Here is a 5712-nt window from a genome sequence, read left to right as displayed (position 1 = left end):
TTTGGTAATGAAATGTGCAAAGAAATTGAGATGTCACTAATCAGTGAGATAAAGTATTTTATAGGTTTACAAATACTGCAAATGAAAGATGAGATTTTTATTACTCAATCCAAGTACATAAAGGAAATCTTGAAGAAATTTGGAATGGAGGATTCTAAACCTATAAGTACACCTATTACTACCAATTGTAAACTATCAAAGAATGATGAATCTACATTTGTTGATGAGACACTTTACCAATCCATGATTGGAAAGTTGCAATATGCTGTGCAAAATAGACCGGATATTGTACATGTAGTAGGTATTGTTGCAAGATATTCTACAGATCCCAAAGAGACGCATATGATAGCAATCAAGATAATTTTTAGATACCTGAGAGGCACTCAAGATTATGGCTTAGTATATGAAAAGGGGAATGATTTTGATTTAAAAGTTTATACTGATGCTGACTGGGTAGGCAACATTGATGACAACAAAAGCACAAGTGGTGGAGCTTTCTTTTTAGGAGAAAGACTAGTAAGTTGGCTTAGCAAGAAACAAGGATGCATTTCATAGTCAACAGCAGAAGCTAAATATGTTGTTGCAGCATTGAATTACACCAATATAGCATGGATGAAACAACTATTGGAAGGTATAAATGAAAATTTTACCGAGACAGTAACTATATTTTGTGATAATACTAGTGCCATTAACATTTCAAAAAATCCGGTAATGCACTCCAAGACAAAACATATTTCTATAAAGTATCATTATCTTAGAGAAGAAGTTCAAGAAAAGAAAGTTGTGCTGGAATACATTAGCACAAAGGAGAAAATTGCAGACATCTTCATAAATCCACTGCCAAGGGACACTTTTGAGTATCTCCGAAGCAAGTTAGGGGTCTTACCCCTATCTTCTACTCACTAACAAAGTTCGGTGAAAGAATCAATTTGATGAATCTACAGAATATTATTTGTGGATTGATGTTGATTTTCACACTTTAGGAAGTTTTCTAAAGTTGTGCATGGAACAAGAAACAGGATACAGGAAATAAGTATTGAAGGCGAGTTGCTCTGACCGAGACTGAGATGTTACATTTGTATGTGTAATATAGTCAAGGCAAGCACTTCATAGCAGAAGACTTCATGATTTAGTTATTTTACTTTTTGGCATTGTTGTCAAATGGGAAGAAGACTAAATGGTGCCTAAATGAAGAAGATAACATAAGATTAGAGAAAGGGGGAGAAGACTTCGGGTGAAAGAATAAACAACTCAAGGATAACAAGATAAGTCTGTATAGCAATCTGAATCTGAATCACAATAATCTAAATCTGAATCAATTTGAATAACTCATGTTGGTATTACCATTTAAAAGTTGGTATTGCCATCAATGCCAAAGGGGGAGATTGTTGGCATTTCATTAGAAAGGAGATTGTTGGCATTTCATTAAGGATATTGAGAAGGTTGTTGATATAACTAAAGAAGGATGATTATTGTCTTAATAACATTATTTTGTCATTGATGTCAAGAAATTGATTTTCTGATTCAGTATGATGTTGCCATATCTTGAGAAGATTGATTTGAAGAGAATTAAGATGTCGGTAAGTGACACAGAAAGAATGTGATAATAAGGGGAGAAATAAGTTATTCAAATGGGCAACTATTACCAAGTTAGACAATGATGAGATAATTTTGTTTAGATTGTTTTGATATCCTACATATGTTGTTGATTATAAGTTTAATATTGTACTATCTCACCGAGCAAAGAACTAGTCGGTAAACCCTAAGGTTATCAATATCGGTCAATAAAGGCAGAATGTCTACCGAGTAAAAGTCAGTATTTACCAAGTAACAACCGAGTTATAATTGATTGCATGGGATGAATAAAAGTGTTATTTAATGAAGGAAGCTGATGAGCTAGCGATGATTAAATGATTCATATGACGTGCAAAGAAGTTTGTTAAGGATCTACGGCTTTGAAAATTCAGGAGTCAGATCTACATCACATATTGAACCGTAATAACCTAGCACAAGTTCTAAGGAAGAAATGAAAATTCCTAGGTGAGGTAAAAAAAAATTCAAATTGAAGGATATAATGAACATAATCAAGTTTGAAGATCTGATGGCTAAGACTGATCATGGGAAATGTGATCAAGGAGATTAAGCGGTTAGCAAATTGTTTATAAATAAGGAATTGTTGATGAACAATGTATGCGGGCAAATGTAAGCACAGGGATGCTACATAGTGATTACCGAGCACAAAAGCTTGAAGACCTGTTTGAATAATAGAGTAGGAAGTCTAGTAGGAGGAAAGCTAAGTCTTTTGACTAGATTGTATTGAGCAAATAGAATCTGCTTTAGTATTTCAAATGTGAAGTTGCTGATATATTTTTATTACTGTTGTTTTGTAAGTGATAGAAAATATCTTAATTGAGTGGACCTAACAATCTTATTTGTAAATCCTCTAGCAAGATAACATTCTATGTTGAGTGTTTTAAATCCTTTGACAAGGTCACTTCTAACAAAGTGAAGATTCTAACAGATCTGAGGGAAATCCCTTAACCGGGTCACATCTAGCAATGTGTTTGTAATCTTTAATAGGATTTGCTTTTAACCAAGCATACTCTAGAAGAGTATATTTCTTAGTGGGTCCAAAATCCCATAGTGGTTTTTCCCTATTTGGTTTTTCATGTTAAAACTGGTGTTATATGTGTTATGATGATTATATGTTTATGAGTTAGCATATTTTACAGTTTTGGATATATAGCTGAAGTATATGTTACCGAGGTTGAATCTATTGATTTTATTGAAGATTAAGTTTGTATGATTCACCCCCCCACTCTCATCTTGTTAGCTATTGGCATCAGAACTTTACATTTTCCTGTTTAAGATAGGCTCTAGGAGAATAAGGGGGATCTGGAGAGATTGAAACACCAATATTTTGATCTTTGCCCCTTTGCACTAGGGTATGCATATGAGGAGAAGATGGTTCCATGTTTCTCTTCAATTCTTTCTCTCTATTAGAGAGATCATTGATTTGAGTATTACATCTTTCTTCATTCACATGAGATACCTGGGAGAGGTACAAGTATTAATATTTTCATTAGCATCTCTAGGATTAGGATCTAAAAAATATTTAATATGATCTAAATATGTAATGCATTTTCCTAAAAATATCACTATAAAAAAATGCAAATTATAGATAAAACATTTGGGATTTAATTGATTAATATGAAGCAATTTGAAAATTCTAAAATTGCTATATGCCAAAGTGTTATGAATTAAAAGAAGCAATGTGAAGTGAAAGAAATTGTTATCCAACACATGATTCTGATAAATATAAAGGAAAATAAATGTAATCATATGTGAAATAGAAAATAAATAAGACCTAATAAGTTCCATTATATGAATGTTTAAGATTATATCTAAAAAATAAAAAAAGATAAATTATGCAACCCACAAACCAAATTGGCTATGGCTAAACTGGCTACAAAAAGTCATGTTTTCCACATAACATGAAGGTTAGTAAGCTGTTTTGGAGCTAGATTAGCTGCATCCAACAAAATTTACCATAATAAATAAGGGTTTTTTATGAATTCAACCTCTAAACTTGTATAATTTGATTAAAAATATAATGTATGAGTAAAAATTTGAAAATTAAGATGCTCTCAAATCAAATCTAAGGATACAAATAAAAAATGAGGGCACAAGAAGTTATGTTCACCAAAATGCAATGTGGTGAAAATTAGGGTTTGCTAATTAGGATAACAAAACCACCTTTTTTTAATTAAGATACCTATTACATTGAAAGAGGGATGCACCCAATATATCTAGCGTTAATCCCTCTATGGAAAATCTCTAAAAATTCTATTACAATCACCATTATTAGGGTTCTCTTCACTATTTCTCATTTAAATTATGAAGATTATGAAATTGGGATAAATGGAAGAATATTGAAGAGATCGGGCATAAACAGTTAGCTACAATTTTTGTATGGAGCCACAAAACTAGATCTAATAAATATAATATGATTTGGATCCACTCCCCAAAAATTTTCCTAAATTTTTGAGGTTGTGTTAGTGGTCACCTTGGTCATCCAAACTTTTCACTATCTAAAGTGGAACTTGTTCATCTTTGTGAATATTGTCTATCCTCTAAAACATATCTCTTTACCTAATCCTTCATATAGTGGAAAAGGATAAAATGTTTGAGGATAGGGGTTTTCTTAGGTCAAACCTGCATTTAGAAATTAACCTTGAATGAAATGATCCAACTACTAAAATAAATACTAGAAAGATATACCTTATACCTGCAATAGTTGATGATGACTCTTTTCTTCATTGAGTGTAATCACATATGCTATATGAAATGGCATTAACATGATAAAAACCTAATCACACACACATTCTTGCATATGAATGATGTATTTTTTCTCCACAATGGTTGAATGAATAATATGCAATCTTTAAAATCTCTAAAAATGCTTGATGATGAATGCTTTGCACATGCAAGATTGCTAGGAATTGATTGCTTGGAGTCTTAGATTTTTTTGATAAAATTAGGTTTATCAAATGTCTTTATATAGGAGTTCCTAGGTAAATTACCAATTAGTCCAACCTCCAATAGTCATGCTAAGCTATACACATAAGTTCTCTCTTGAGAGACATGACCCCTATCCTAATTTTAATTTGAGCCCCATTAAGAGGGACCATGGTGCGCCATGTTCCTCCTTTAAAAGGGACCAAAATAGGCCTCAAGGGAAAGGGTACTTCACCAAGTAATCCATCAATGGGAGTTCATGGCATCTGAACTTGAGAATAGGCACAAATCAAACCTAGACAGGTGATGAGGATAGGACAAGCTAAATTAGCGCACAAACATTAGGTGTAAATTGACTCGGTGATAATTTATGATGCTACAATGCAAAACTCCTTTTCTTGAGAGGTCATGAAGAAGAAAACATCTAGCTTGTCCCTATCAATCTCTTGTTTTGAAGCACTTCCAGAGGACACTAAGATTTTTAAAAATTGATTGGATTCCTTTCTTTTACCTATTCCTAAAAGAAAGGTAATAATTTGTGAATTGATGATAAGTAGCCACAATGTTCCTAGCAATTCAAATTTCTTTTATTAGACCCAAGGAATGTTCATTCTTAATGTCTCTCCCTAAAGCCTCTACCAAAAGAATTAAGAGGAAGTAAGATATAGGTTATCCTTTCCTTAAACCTCTAGAGACTTCAAAGAATCCTTTTGGGGAACCACTTACCAGAATGGACAACTCAAGAATTGAAATACATTCCAAAATCCAATCTATCCATTGCTTATTAAAGCCAAATGAATGTAGAATTTTACATAATAATCTCCAATCGACCTTATTATATGCTTTCTTTACATATAACTTTATCAAAATCCTAAATACTCTTATATTTTGAAGAGTATGACTTTCCTCCTAGGCTATAATAACTCCATCTAAAATTGATCTTCTTAAGACAAACCATGTTTGCTCTTATGAGATGATATCGAGAGAAAACTCTTAATCCTATTTTCCATTATTTTGTTCATGAATTTCTATAAGGTACTACAAAGTGAAATTGGCCTAAATTCCTCCAATTTCAAAGATTTATCCTTTTAGGAATGAGGACTATAAAGTAATTATTGATTTCTCTAAGCAACTTTCCTGAATTTCTTACTTCTTATAGAGCCTTTTCCATGACTCTCCCAAGTATGTTCCAAC

Source organism: Cryptomeria japonica, chromosome 7 (genome assembly GCF_030272615.1).
Source record: "Cryptomeria japonica chromosome 7, Sugi_1.0, whole genome shotgun sequence".
NCBI lineage: Eukaryota > Viridiplantae > Streptophyta > Pinopsida > Cupressales > Cupressaceae > Cryptomeria > Cryptomeria japonica.
This window is presented reverse-complemented; position numbering follows the sequence as displayed.